The sequence below is a fragment of the Papio anubis genome, chromosome 5 (assembly GCF_008728515.1).
Source record: "Papio anubis isolate 15944 chromosome 5, Panubis1.0, whole genome shotgun sequence".
Taxonomy (NCBI): domain Eukaryota; kingdom Metazoa; phylum Chordata; class Mammalia; order Primates; family Cercopithecidae; genus Papio; species Papio anubis.
This window is the reverse complement of record NC_044980.1, coordinates 147,812,607-147,828,573: the sequence shown is the minus strand read 5'-3', so window position 1 is coordinate 147,828,573 and position 15,967 is coordinate 147,812,607. Positions and strand designations below refer to the sequence as shown.

At 39.8% G+C, this 15,967-nt stretch overlaps 1 long non-coding RNA gene across 1 annotated transcript in view; it reads right to left on the bottom strand.

The window, feature by feature from the left end:
• Positions 1-15,361, bottom strand: part of LOC110743555 — a 95,866-nt gene extending 80,505 nt beyond the window's left edge. The window contains exon 1 of the long non-coding RNA XR_002522826.2: positions 14,110-15,361. This is a non-coding gene — a long non-coding RNA (uncharacterized LOC110743555). The remainder of the gene's footprint in view (positions 1-14,109) is intronic.
• Between the last annotated feature and the right edge of the window lie 606 nt (positions 15,362-15,967).

Below are 15,967 nucleotides of genomic sequence, written 5' to 3'. Positions count from 1 at the left end.
TGGACTTATGTAACCTCATAAGTTGTAAGTGTTGTAACCAGGGCTGAGTTAGACTAGAATGCAGACTAGAATGCAGCAAGTGAGGTGTGTAAGCTGCAGAATTTGGAAAGAACTTGCACAATCCTGAGAATGAGCCCCTCCTTAAATCTGGTGACCTTAGTGCTCACTTGCCTCACTCTAGTGCCAGCCCTGGGGCAGGAAAACCCCTAATCTCCTGCTTCTCATTGGTTATGAGCCAATTGGCTGGGGACTTCATGGCTGTTAACTGGTTCTCTTCCTGGTGTGCTGCTGTTGCTGAAATTAGCGTCTAACATACCCCAAAGTCTGGCTGTGATGATAGCCTGGATAGGTTCTCTAGCTGATTTGGTCTTGCCATAGCCCTTGCTAAAGCTGCTGAGTCTTGGTCTCAGAAACAGTCACCCACATTATGTGTAAGGCAGTGCTGGTGTTCCTCAGACCAGCTTCTCCAGGATCCACTCTCTGGAGCACACAGGCACTTCCCTCCATGCCACAAGTACACTGAAGGCAATTTAGAAAAGCTAAACCTTGGCCTTCTCTCTGCCTAATCATGTGGGGTGGCCAGGGGACTTTTGATACACTGTCCCCACTCCAGTTTGGAGCAGGGTAGCCTAGAGGTAGTTTCTGCCCAGAGCCCTAAATGTGCCTTGAATCCAAAGCAACTTGACATTGTCACTTCCTCAGTTAATCCCATCATCCCCATTTGCTGCAGCCCAGTGTCCACAGTAGGGAGATCAGGACCCACAGTCCCACTGCTGACTCTCCTCTTCTCCCCGCAAACACCCTGGCCTGAAGAATCAGGCTTCTACTTTCTCATCAGACTTACCATATCCTCCTCCAACTTGGGGCAGCAAGCCTTGTGGCCTAGCCAACACATGGAAGAGGTTTCTTCTCTACACTATGGAAGAAACTATGATCTAAATCATGCAAGTTTTCTTCTAGACATACTAAAAATACTACAAAATAAATAGATTTTCTATCCTCTTCTCTTTCTCTCTTCTTACATTCTTCCTTCTAAAGCCTGGCTTCAATTTTACTGTGAAGCCTAAATCTTATTTTAAATGTCAGAAGCTGATTACCTTTTTTTAATTTTTGCATGTCTGCTATAATTTTCCTAAAACTGAAGTAGATGAATGACTTGGGGCTAATTTGGGGATTCAGTAAAGCATACACAAGTGTAAAAAAAGAAAGCACATGCTGTATTTTTTCAAAATATTACTCCTGTTGCATTTATCACTGATATAGTTTGGCTCTGTATCCCCAGCCAAATCTCATCTCAAATTGTAATCCCCACATGTCAAGGGAGGGACCTGTAATCCCCACATGTGGAGGAAGGGAAGTGGTTGGATTATGGAGGCAGTTTGCCCCATGCTGTTCTCATGAGTGAGAGAATTCTCATGAGATCTGATGGTTTTATAAATGGTAGCTTTTCCTGAATGTACTCTCTCTTGCCTGCCCCATGTAAGACGTACCTATTCCCCATCTGTCATGATTGTAAGTTTCCTAAGGCCTCCCTAGCCACGTGGAACTGTGAGACAATTAAACTTCTTTCCTTTATAAATTACCCAGTCTCGGGTATTTCTTATAGCAGTATGAAAATGGACTAATATAATCACCTTGGGCAAGTTATAAATTTTTTTATTCTCTGGAGAAAAATAAATTGTAATGGTACTAGCCACAGGATAATTGGGACAACTAACATTCTGTGTGTATACAAAGCAGTATAAGGAAATATTACAGCAGTGTTGTTCATAATAATCCAAAACTAGAAACAATTCAAATAACCATCAACTGGTAAATGGGCAAAGAAAATGTTGTATATCCATATAATGAAATACTATTGGCAATAAAAATAAATGAAATGTGGCTATATGGTACAATATGGATGAATCTCAAAAACATTCTGCTATGTGAAAGAAGTCAGACTCGAAAGATCATACATTGTATGTCTCCATTTATTTGCAATGTCCAGAAAAGGCAAATCTATGGAGACAGAGAATTAAGCAGTCTAGGGCTGGGAGTGGGAATAGGGATGGGATTGACAGTAAAAAGCATAAGGAAACATTCTGAGGTGATGAAAATGTTCTCAAACTGGATTGTGACGATGCCTGCAGAACTTTATAAATTTACTAAAATCATTAAATTATACGTGTGCAGTAAGTAGAGATTATAAGTAATTATACCCCAATAATGCTATTTTTAAAAGTGTTTGTGTGTGCATATACACAGCAAGGAGCATGTGTGCATGAAGACACACACAAACACACACACACACACACACACACACACAGAGTGCCTGGCACAGAATAGGCACTTAAAAATGTTGATCACATTTATTATATTATTGAAATGTTTATTATAGTTATTAAACTCCGTATTTTACATCATTTACATGGGCTATTGCCCTAAAATAATTTTGGGCACTATTGAAGTTTAGGGGATTATTTGTTTAGTTGTACTATCTATTATCAAATTCTCAGCATCTTGAGAAATTCCAGGAGCTGTACAGAAGGTTAGCAAATGCCTTCATTATTTTATTGTGCTTTAGAATCAAAGGCAAATATCTATTAGACTATTATTAGAATCCTCATTTGCTCTTTGGTTGTTATGAAAGTCAGTTTTCCAAATCACAATACTTGAGACGGAAAATAAATAAATAAAAATGAAAGCATTCAAGACACCTGCTTCACTCAAATGCTGGAGCCTTTTTATAGAATGTTAATATTGAAACCCTTGCCTTTGGTTTGTATAAAAGATGCTTCTTCCTTAATGCTTAAAAGCATAACTACTTCGAGTTTATAGTTATTTGTCCTATTCATAAGGTAATTTCTGTTTTAGCAGAAAGAGAAATCTGAGGCACACATGCACCTCCCTGGTAAGCAAGTGCTCAGGCCCAACTTCACACTGCTCCCTGAAAGGAGCTATTTTGTTCCACATTAGATGTGATTCACTATCCAATCTACACTCTCCAGAGCCCAAGTCCTTGTTAGGTTTCCTCTCCATTTGGCCAGTTTCCAAAATTCATTCCTTTTGTCTCCCCAAACTGGTCTTTTCCCTCCAGTCAGCCAGGTCCCTAATTACCCAGTCCCCTGATAACAACTGCCCCTTCTTGCTCAACTCCCACCATTGAGATTTTACTGCTGCCATTGTCCCTACCACAGATATCTTCATTCCTCCAAGTCCTGCCAAGTGCTGGGCGGCCTGGCTTAAGATTCCTCTCTCCTTCCTTTGACTCAACACTAGGAACAATTTACCCTCAGGCACGCATTTATTTCAGAATTAGTGGCATTGTCTTCTCAGCATTAGTTACAATCTTCTCAAAGACAAAGACCCTAGCTCCTACTTCTTTGAGAGTCCACTTCATGCTAATCTGAGGAATGTACCTCCTGCTGCTCACTCTCTCCTGTGCATGTGCTCACTGAGGAAATGCCATACTGAATCGCCCACACAATTTCCTCTCTCTCTCCACAGAGGTGAATTCCCTTAGCTCAGTGATTCTCAAAGCCCAGCAACAGCATCACCTAGAAACCTGATAAAATGCAGATTCTCAGGCCCTACCCCAGAGTGACTAAACCTGAAATTCTGAGAGTAGAGCCCAGCAATCTGTATTTTAACAAGCCCTCCAGTGTGGATTCCAGTGTGCTTCTGATGCACACTTAAATTGGAGAACCACTGCCCTCTGTGGTGCAACTTGACTCTAATTGACATCAGGGGAGCTATAACCCTCAAACTGCTCACTGTATTACCCATGCTTCTAAACTGTCAGCTGCCCCTTCAAGACATCTCTGTCACCCTCCATGCCTTTATGGTAGCCAGACAACCACAAAATGAGGAAGAAAGCAAATCAACTGGTTAACTTCCCAGACTGTTTCCAGAGCTGAGCTGACATTATTAATGATCATCATCAAAGATGCTGATGGAAGTGAAAAAGTACTTCTGGTGAAAACCATCTTGGCTTGTGTTCCACTGGAAACAGGAGTGGGAAAGGGCCAGCTTTTGGCAGGTGGAGGAGGAGCACCTATGTAAAGGAAAGATAATTTGCTGCAAAGCTTTGAGCAGGACTTAGAAAGTGAAAATACAGTGATCTTAAAACTCTTTTATTCTAAAACAAGTGGCAATCCCTAAAGTACCAATGATAGTCATCAAAGAAATAGGGGGGAAAAAAAGCCCTAAAATGTATATAGAACCACAAAAGACACAAATAGCCAAAGCAGTCCTGAACAAAAAGAACAAAGCTAGAGACATCACCCTACCTGACTTCAAAATTTACTACAGAGCTATAGTAACTAAGCCAGCATGGTACTGGCATAAAACAGACATACAGACCAATGGAACAGAATAGAGAACCCAAATATAAATCCACACATTTACAGTCAACTTATCATAGACAAAAGTGGCAAGAACATACAATGGGGAAGGACAGTCTTTTCAATAAATGAATAACTGGGGAAACTGAATAACTGTATCCAGAAGAATGAAACTAGACCACTATCTCTCACCCTACACAAAAATCAAATCAAAATGGATTAAAGACTTAAATCTAAGACCTGAAACTATGAAACTACTAGAAGAAAACATTGGGGAAATGCTCCAGGACATTGATCTGGGCAAAGATTTTTTGTGTAAGACCTTAAAAGCATAGACAACCAAAGCAAAAATAGACAAATGGGATTACATCAAGTTCAAGGCTTTTGAACAGCAAAGGAAACTATCAACAGAGTAAAGTGACAACCCATAGAATGGGAAAAAGTATTTGCAGACTATTCGTCTGACAAAGATTAATAGCAAGTATATATAAGGTCAAAAAACTCAATGGCAAAAAACTAATAATCAATTTTTTAAATGGGCAAAAGATCTGAACAGACATTTCTCAAGAGAAGATATACACATGGCCAATGGGCATATAAAAAGCCACTCAACATCATTAATCATCAGAGAACTGCAAATCAAAACCACAATGAGATGTCATTTCACTCCAGTTAAAGTGGCTTGTATCCAAAAGACAAGCAATAACAGATGCTGGCAATGATGTGGAGAAAGGGGAATCTTCATACACTGTTGGTGGGAATGTAAATTTGGCCAGGCACAGGGGCTCACACCTATAATCCCAACACTTTGGGAGACTGAGGCAGGCAAATCACTTGAGCCCAGGAGTTCAAGACCAGCCTGGCCAACATGGCGGAACTTCATCTCTAATAAAATACAAAAAATTAGCCAGGCACTGTGGTGCATGCCTGTAATCCAGCTACTCAGGAGGCTGAGGCAGGAAAATCACTTGAACCTAGGAGGTGGAGGTTGCAGTGAGCCAGGACATGGTGCCACTGCACTCCAGCCTGAGTGACAGAGACTCTGTCTCAAAAATAAATAAATAAATAAATAAATAAATAAATAAATAAATCAGTACAGCCACTATGGAAAGCGGTATAGAAGTTCCACGAAAATCTAAAAATAGAACTACCATATGATCCAGCAATTCCACTCCAAAGTATATAGCCAAAGGAAAGGAAATCAATATACTGAAGAGATACCCCATGTTTATTCCAGAACTATTCACGATAACCAAAATATGAAATAAACGTAAGTGTTCATCAGATGAATGAATTAAGAAAATATGATAAATACACACAATGCAATATTACTCAGTCATAAAGAGGAATGAAATCCTGTCCTTTGCAGAAACATGGATGGATCTGCAGGTCATTATGTTAAATGAAACAAGCTAAGCACAGAGAGACAAATACTGCATGTTCTCACTCATATGTGGGAGCTAAAAAATGGATCTCATGAAGATAGAGAGTAGAATGGTGGCTACCACAGGCTGGGAAGGGTAAGGAGGGCAGGTGGCATGAGGGTTTAAAAAAAAAAAGATATAAATGTATTTATTACCAATGAAGTGTACACTTAAAAATGGTAGAGATGGTAAATTTTGTATATTTTTACCACAACTAAAAATTTTTCTAAAAGTGGAGAAGAGGGCACAGAAGTTCTCTTTCAAATAGATGCAATAAATATACCGTATTAGCAGAATATAAAGGAGTTTGATTTTTAATTCTTTAAATATTGTTTTAATATATCACTCGTTTTAGTATTTGGAGCTTCTAAGAAGTCACTCCCTTTTTTATGGTCTGAAAAAAGTAATACACTTAAAACTTCTTTTGAAAAGAAAGTAAGAGTGGAAGACAGTGCATTTGTCTCAGTTACATGGGTTTTACCAATACCCGACGGAGGGAGGGAGAGTGAAGTCCAGGTGAATGAAAACCTCAAACATTTACTGAGCACCTCTGATATATGAGGATTTCTGCTAAGAGGTGATCACCACCTCCACCACCAAACCACCATCATCTCTCACCAAACAATTGCAAGAGCCTCCCAATGGCTTTTTCAAGAATGAAAACACCCTTTTGTCCTGCATACACCAGCCCCAGATGCTTCTGAAATATAAACCAGCTTATGTGACTCCCCTATTCAACTCCCCACCCCCAAGATTTCCATCATAGTCACACTAAAGTCCAAAGCCCTAACCTTGACCTCCTCAGCCTTTGGTGAATGGTCCTCTTCCCCCTCTACCTCTAAACTCTTATCCTACTACTCTGCCCCTCCACCATGCCACTCCAGCCCCTCTTGCCATCCTGCTGCATTACAAACACACCAAGAACACTCCCACCTCAGGGCCTTTGCATTAGCTGTTCCATCTGCCTGGAACACTCTTCCCACAGATAGCCACATGGCTATTTTCTGTACTTCTTTCAGTCTCTATTTAAATGTCATGGGATCAGAAAAGCCACGAACATAAAATAGCACACACATATATACCTCTCTTTTCATTCTCTCTCCTCTTATTCACCTTTTTCTTCATACCTATGTATTATACTTTTTTGCCTTGTCCTCTCCCTAAAATATAATCTCCATAAGAGCAGAGATTTTATCTGTTTTATTCACTGCTATATCCTCAGCATCTAGAACAGCATCTGACACACAGTAGGTGTTCAGTAAATGTTTGTTGGATGCAATAATTGTTCAATGGATGAGCAAATGTGAGGTGCTAAGGATACAAAGATAAGCTACAAATCCCTGCCATCGATGAGCCCAATATTGAGTTCATATTTATATCCTTTCTCCACTTGAAGAAATTAAAATTGATGGCAGATGTGAATTAGGCAAGGTTCTCATGTTCACAGATCGAAAACATACAAACATATTGGCCCCTGAATTGTTTTTGTAAAAGTCTGGTAAATCAAATTTATCTAGTAGGACTCATGAGAACAACCGCTTTAAAATTCTGTGTCTTCTTAAAAACCAATCTGTCACTATTGGCCGGAACAAGCAACATTACTTCTCTCTGTTTGATGGTGGAGCCAGGTGTCTAGAAGTAACTTAATAACTGAGAGGTGACTTTTCTCAAGAAAAAAAAAAATTGATGCACCTTTAAATGCTTTTGACTGCAGGAAGGACAAGATTTATGGTTTAACCAATGTGTAAAATACCTCACTTTATAAGTGCTTCCCTGAGGAGTTGGAGAACACTCAATAACCTCTCTTCCGTGAAGACAAGCAAAATAATCATTACTATTAGAAATGCAGTTTGCTCATTAAGTCAGAGTAGCATGTCATGATTGACGTCAGCAATATTTTCCTTCTCTCGTGGTTTGTTTTAATGAAGGTAACATTATGAAGACATTCTCTCTCACTTTAACCCTGTTGTAGAATAAAATAATTTTAAAAACAACCTCCTGAAATAGTTTGTTCTTTGTATAATTCGTTCCCTTGGTTGGTGTCTTTTTATACATTGGACTTATGAAATAACTTAGCTTTTAGCACGAACCAGCATCTGTTGATGAAATATTCACCAACCATTGTACAGCAATGCCCTGGCAGAACCTTAGGCATTATTTTCAAAGGTCAAATATAAAAATGTATCTAAGGATCTTAAGTCAGATCAAGTTAGTATCCAATAGAAGTATTTCTTACACAAACCTGAAGAAAATGGAAAGTATTACAAAGGTAGAAGCCTGAACCCTTATGAGTTGATCTTATATGGGTTGGTATCCCATCTCTGAATATACTCAGAGAAAGGGGCTGACCTGTCTGTATGAGTTCTCATCTCCCTGGGAGGAGGGCATCCACAGGAAAGCACCTCCCATGCCAAGCCAGGAAAGTGGGGCTTTCCAGTGGGAATTGGTCCTCCAGTCCTCTAAAGGGCTCCCGGTATGGGGATTGACAGTTTGGAAGTTTCCTCTGGACCCATAATGACAAGCATCCTACTACTAACCTGGCATCAAAGATTGGTCCAGCAAGAGTTTCATTCCATCACACACAATGTTCCTGCCTCAGAAAGAGTCAGAAGCCTGAAGGGCTGGTTGGTAAGACGTCCTGTTTCCAAAGAATGGCACCTAGAGAGGGTCCCACTGTGTAGTCCTCATGGCTGTAACTCTCTAGAGGAGTTTCAATTCCAAAAGCCTTGGCATTAAAGTTCCACCCAAGGTAGATGCGCAATCAGGAACCCAGTAAGCATGGAGGGATCTAAGCTTTCCTTGGCCTTCAGATCCTAGCCTAAGGTGCTTCTGGCCACATAGCTTTCTACTCTGAGGGATACATTGTGTGTTTCCCAGAGCTAAATAGTAGGCAGCAGACCCAAGGACATAACCACAGTGCTCAAGCACATCCCCCAGTAAGCACTTCAAGAAAGAAAGTTGCAAAGTTTTATTAGCCAAAACTTACCAAGATGTTGAATAGTGAAATTGAAATAGAGGAGCCAGGAAGGGAGAAGTGTCTGTGGGTAAGAAAGTGTGAAAAGCTATTGCTAACATGTCAATGAAAGATCCAAGCAGCCTGGGAACTGAATATCTCTCAGAGTCTCTTTAGTCTCAAAGTAAAATGGCATTGAAAGAGAAGAGACTACAGGAAGTGCTTGATTAAGCTCAACAGTGGATAAGAAGTCAAATGAGAAGCTCCATACCCACATGGAGAGAGGAATTTGGAATAAAATAAAGAAAGTAAACAAGATGTCAAAGGGATTCTAAATATCAGGAATGCTAGCGGTTAGAGGTTCCTGGGGAAACCAGTGTATTTGTCCCTTCTCACACTGCTATAAAGAAATACCCAAGACTGGATAATTTATAAAGGAAAGAGGTTTAATTGATTCACAGTTCTGCATGGTTGGGAAGGCCTCAGGCCTCATGGCCTCTTCATAGGCTGGTAGGGGAGAGAGGGAGTGCCCAGCGATGGGGGAAGCCCCTTATAAAACCATCAGATCTTGTGAGAACTAACTCACTATCACAAGAACAGGACTAGGGGAAACTGCCCCCATGATTCAATTATCTCCACCTGGTCCCTCCCACAACATGTGGGGATTATGGGAACTACAATTCAAGTTGAAATTTGGGTGGGGACACAGCTAAACCAAATCAACTAGGTTAGATCTTTAACCTAATATATATTAAATGTATAATATATATTAAATACCATAGATTATATTAATATATGCCTAACCTAATATCTAATACATATATTTTAATAATTTTATATATTCTACCTTTATATTATATAGAAAATATTATATAGAGAAAATAGCTGGTAACTAATAGACCTTATGAACAACAGCAAATAACATTAGAGAAAAGACATTACAGACATTAGAGAAAATACTAACAGAAGACTTTACAGTACCCAAAGCATTTTGATGGATATAAATACCCCAAGTGGAGTAGTGGCCCTCACAGCTTATGATTGTAAGAGTACCAGCCCACCACTAATAGCTTCCCAATGGACTATTACAGCAGCATGAAATTAATCCAAGTGAGACTGACGCCCCAGAACTTACAGATTCATCGCATTGTAAAATGTTTACTAGAGTAATTCAGAGGCATTTGCCCTATCAGCCTTTGACATCTCGGTGTAAGTGAAAAGAGGTACTCAGCCACAGTTAATCATGTGAGTTCCAGACTCAGATGAACCTAGGTTTGGACCTTAGCTCTACCTCTCATGAGCCAATGGGTCCTGGACAAGTTTCTCACCCTCCAAACCTGTTTCCTCACATATATTGATTATGCCCATCTCACAAATTGTTGTAAGAGTTAAATGAGCTAATGAAGAGTAAAGCATTTGGCACAGTGCATGTACTAGACTCAAACTGAAACAGTGTTGAAAGAGAAGAGGCTCTAGGAAGTGCTTAAGCTGAACAGTGGACAAAAAGTCAAATGAGAAGCACCATACCCACATGGAAAGAGGAATTTGAATCATTTACAAAGAGATTGACTGGAAATTTTCTTTGGACTAATCCTGACAGGTGGACCCTGAGTCTACATCCTATTCGTCTTTTGCCTGTGAATTACCAAAAGTTGGCCAAGAGAAGAGTTCAACGTATCTTTCTCAAACCGAATTGAATTTGTCAGTGAGGCCAGACTTCAGACTTCTGTCTAGCAATATTTTATCCCACTCAAATACCTACATCTGTTGTTTTTCATTTTCAACACCAAATGAAATATTTAGGGGCTAATTTATTCCCCTGTTTATTTCACATGACTAAGAATGGTGTGTGAAAATGGCTAAATATTTTTTAAACTTACTGTTAAGTAGCTGCCATGTGCCTACAAAACATCTGCATCCCGCGCTGCAGGGGAAAAGAAAAAAAAAGAAACAGAACCCCATCTTTAAGAGGGAAAAGAAAATCTAAATGGGCACAAAAAGTATCAAAAGACATGGAAGAAGTGATGTGGCTTTTTACACAGAAAACAACGATAATATATTGTTTTAAAATAGAGAAAATATCTCTTTAAAATCTAGCTTTTAAAAAAGGTCAGAGAAGTTTAAGGTTTACTCAAGTGTAAATGTCAATTGGAATAAATGACACCTGTGAGAAAATGGGGAGCCCACTGACCTTTTATCCAAAAGAAGGCCAGAAACGCTGTCTAGGAAGGGTGAAGGGCAGAAAAATTTTAGAAAGATTTTGAATGAGGGAAAGAAACCAGAATGAATGGAAATCTAATATCCAAAATAGCTACTTCCATACACTGAATGCTTTTAGTTGCAAAGCCATACCCAATGTGGTTAAAGCAAAAAGGTGATGTGGCAAGTGTATGCTTCAGGAGAGGTTTCACCAGGTCTCAGTGCAATCCCAGGTAGCTCTCACAATTTCTCAACTGTTTTAACTTCAGAACTGGGCTTCATTATCTGACACGTTTTTCCCTGGTAGTGGCCAGAACCTTCCATGTTCCCATAGAAAGAATCTGCTCATTGGACAACTTGAACAAAATCCTAGAAGTCCGCCTTCTCTTGATTGGTGTTTATGTGCTCATCCCAGAGCCAATTACCATAATTATGGGTGTAGAATCTACTAACTTGTTTATACCCTTCAGAGCCTGTCTGTGGAGCTGATAGTCAGGTCCCTTTCACCCTAATCACATGGCTTGGAATATTGTGATATATAATAAAAGCTGGACTATGAGGAACAGACACAAGGTAAGCAACAAATAATAAATACTTCCTACACAGTGTGACTAGGTTTCTATTTGAAAATAATCTTCATACCTGTCATTAACCTTCTTAAGAGAATGGCATTCAAGCATTCTTATAAACCTCACAAGCTCATCACAAGATACATCTAGCATTTAAAGAAATGGAATCTATGAAGAAGTGCCACCAACTAAACTTTGCAGAAAAATCTTTTTTTTATCACAGTTGGTGGGAAAAAGCTCCATTAAATATTCAAAAGATATTCACTAATTTAGACTGGTTTATAATGTTCTTCATAATCAAGCCCCATATGCCTTTCTAGCTTTATCTCAAGATACTATGCTCACTCCACACTTTTTATACAGTCAACATCTTTACCAAACTTCTCACCACTTCCCCCAAAGCATAATTTACTTATTTATTTATTTTTCAGACAGATTCTCACTCTGTCACCAGGCTGGAGTACAGTGGCACAATCTCAGCTCCCTGCAACCTCCGCCTCCCGGGTTCAAGCGATTCTCCTGCCTCAGCCTCCCAAGTAGCTGGGACTACAGGCACACACCACCACACCCAGCTAATTTTTGTATTTTTAGTAGAGACAAGGGTTCACCGTGTTGGCCAGGATGGTCTCGATCTCTTGACCTCATGATCCGCCTGCCTCGGCCCCCAAAAGTGCTGGGATTACAGGCATGAGCCACCGCGCCTGGTCGTGTCCATGCTTTTAGATTGAATTTTTATTCTATTTTATTTCCATTATTAGCTTATTATTTATACTTCTCATTCTAATATTTTCAGTTGGTGCCCGAGGACTTCAAATAACATTATATTACTTCACATAGTGTGTAAGGACTTTACTTTTCTTACGCTTACTTTTCCAATTCCTCCCTCCCATCTTTTGTGATGTTGTTAACATACACTTTACCCTTACATACATTATACACCAAAATACATTATTAGTCTTTTTGCTTTAGGCAGTCAATTGGCTTTTAGAATGATTAAAAATAATAATAGGATTTATTTCTATTTATCTTCAATTTTAACCATTTTCAGAACTCTATTATTTTGCTTCCATTCAAAGTTCCACCTGGCATTACATCACCTATGCCTGAAGAACTTTGTTTTGTAGCACAGCTCTGCTGATAATACATTCTTCCAACTTTTGTTTATCTTGAAATTTTAAAATTTTACCTTCAGGTTTGTTTGTTTGATTTGAAACTGATCTCATCTCACTGCCATTCCGCCTCCCAGGTTCAAGCAATTCTCCTGCCTCAGCCTCCAAAGTAGCTGGGATCACAGGTGTGCACCATCATGCCCAGCTAATTTTGTATTTTTAGTAGAGACAGGGTTTCACCATGATGGTCCTGCTGGTCTCAAACTCCCGACCTCAGGTGATCCGCCCACCTCAGCCTCCCAAAGTGCTGGATTTACAGGTGTAAGCCACAGAGCCCAGCTTACCTTCAGTTCTGAAAGCTATTTTCACTGGTTGTAAAATCCTGGGTAGTCATGGTTTGTTTTCCACTTAAACATGTCACACTCTATTGCCTACTGATTTGCATATCTTCTGAAAGAAGTCAGCTATAATTCTTACCTTTAATGTATGGTACGTGTCTTTTTGTCTCTGGGTGTTTTCACTATTTTCTTCTTGTTACTGGTTTTGAGCAGTTTGAACATGGCTTAGTTGTGTTTGTTGTTGTTGAGTTTTTCTGGGGTTTGTTATATTTTGGGGACTTTTGTTGCCTTGTTTTTATCATCCTGCTTGGAGTTTTCTGAGCTTCCCAGATCTGTAGTTTGATGTCTTTTGTTATTTTTTTATATCAGCTGTTATGTCTTCAAATATTTATTCTGTTCTGTTCTCTTTCTGGGATTCCAGTTATACAAATACGAAACTGTATCATAGCTCTCGAATATTCTTTTATGTTTCTTTTCTCATTGTGTTGCAGTTTGGGCAATTCCTACTGACCTATCTCCAAGCTCATTGATTCTTTCCTCAGCTGTGTCAAGTTTACGGGTGACCCATCAGAAAAATCATTTACCTCTGATTTATGTGAAGTTTTTTTTGTTTCTAGCATTTCCATTGGACTTTTTCTTATACTTTCCATTTCTCCTGAAATTCTCCATATGTTCATGTATCTTGTCTGCCTTTTCCACTAGGTTTTTTAATATTGTAAATATAATTATTTTAAAGTTTCTGGCTGATCTGAAGTTCTGAAATCCTGGTCATCTCGGAGTCTGGTTCTGTTTGTTGCTTTTTCTTTCGGCAAGAGTTTTCTTTAAATGTTTTGTGTGTCTCGTAACGTCTTATTGAATCCCAGATATTTTATGGAGAGCAGTAAGAGTAACAGTACTTCTGCCTTGAAATGGGCATGCCTCTTCTTTGGTAAGACTATTAGCACAGGGGTTAAGTCAGTCTAACAAATTTAATGCAGCAGAGTCTAGAAGTGCATTCATACAGTTGGACTTGATCTCTCGGGCCTCTGCCTTCCCCTGTAGCAACAATGAGTCTTTACCTATTCCCTGTAAGTTATAGGGTGCTGCCCTTCCCCAGCAATTTAGAAGTTTGGCTATGTAGGAAATATGGTTGAGGATAGGAGGGTGGGCTTTGTGCCTTTCTTTCTCACAGTGGCCAACCCCTCCCCCATACCTGCATAAATGAGGATGGCTCTCTGGTCTCTTGTTCTTCCCCCAATCTTTCTTGTGAGGGCTTGGCAAACATCTATAGAAAAGAGCCTACAACTGGATACTAACTCCTCTTGTGTCAGGAGGTCCCTGGGGTTTTCTTTTTTTGTGGTAACCCATTCTCAGCCTAAAGAAACTCATGAAAATGTTACTTGATTTATCTTATTCATTTATATAGCAGCCTCCCCCGCTTCCTATGTTCCGTCACAGAGGAGGCAGTTCACATGTTCATTGTTTCCCCAGAGGGACCTCTCCCTTCTCAGAATTCAGGCTATTTGCTTGTTCTGTGACCTCAGCTCTCTAATGGGTCTCAACACAGTTAGGAGTTTGTAGTTTCACTGGCTTTTCTCATTGTTAGAATGGGAGTGATGCTCACTCCAGCTTTCTGCATCCTTGTCTTAGTCTACATGGGCTGCTATAACAAAACATCACAAGTCAGATGGCTTATAAACAAAAGAAATTCATTTCTCACAGTTCTGGAGGCTGGGAAGTCCTAGATCAAAGCACCAGCAGATTCAATGTATGGTGAGAGCCTGCTTTCTGGTTCATAGTCAGCACCTTCTGTGTCCTCACATGGTGAAAGGGCAAGGGACCTATTGGGCCTCATTTATAAAGGCACTAATCCCATTAATGAGACTCTTCCCTCATTACCTAGTCAATTCCCAAAGACCCGCTTTTTAATATCATCACCTTGGGGGTTAGAAATTCAACAAATGAATTTGAAGGGTTCACAAACATTCAGCCTATAGTACTCCTCTATGCTTTTATACATTCACAATAATAAGAGCTAATATTTACTGCATACTTATTATGTGCCTGAGATAGTGCTATGGGATTTACATGGATTTACTCATTTAATCCTCACCATTATTACATTCATTTTGTAGGTTGGGAAACCAAAATACAGAGCAGTTATTTGCCCAGGTCTTGCAGCTGCTAAATGGTAGGAACTGAATACAAACCCAGACAGTGTGGCTCAAGAGCAGTGATATGATTCTATAATGTTGTCTCTTTTCCTCGGGGGCAGGGAGCAGCCTTTATTCTTGTATGTATCCTTCCAGAGTCCATCACATTGCCTCATTCAAAAGAAACCTTCACCCAATGATTGTTTAAAGAAGTAATTAGGCTGGGTGCAGTGGCTCACGCCTGTAATCCCAGCACTTTGGGAGGCCGAGGTGAGTGGATCATGAGGTCAGGAGTTCAAGACCAGCCTGCCCAATATGGTGAAACCCCATCTCTACTAAAAATACAAAAATTAGCTGGGTGTGGTGGTGTGCACCTGTAGTCCCAGCTACTCGGGAGGCTGAGGCAGAAGAACTGTTTGAACCTGGGAGGCAGAAGTTGCAGTGAACCGAGATCATGCCACTGCACTCCAGCCTGGGTGACAGAGCAAGACTCTGTCTCAAAAAAAAAAAAAAAAAAAAAAGGTAAGGAATTAATTGCCTCTCTCTTGCCACTGGAAGTCAAAGTTGGGTTTGGAAGCAATGACCTGGTGATGGGCTCACCCAGTTTTGTCTCTTCTCACCTTCCAGTATCACACACATGAACAATGTGTCATAATACATGATGAGAAAAGGTTTCTCTTTTTTTGTTTGTTTTCCCTTTTCTTTTTCTTTCTCTTTTTTCTGTTTGCCAGATACCTGTTAGAGAAAATTTTCCTGTATCTTGAACAATCTCCTTCTTGCACTCAACAAGTCAATCCATAACAAGAAAGCAATGATTGATGACTTTTCTGCCAAGTGATACTTGTGTAAGAGAAAATATGGTGCATATTTCATATGATTTTTCCTAAACTTCTACCACAGAGACTGGAAGTTTAGACA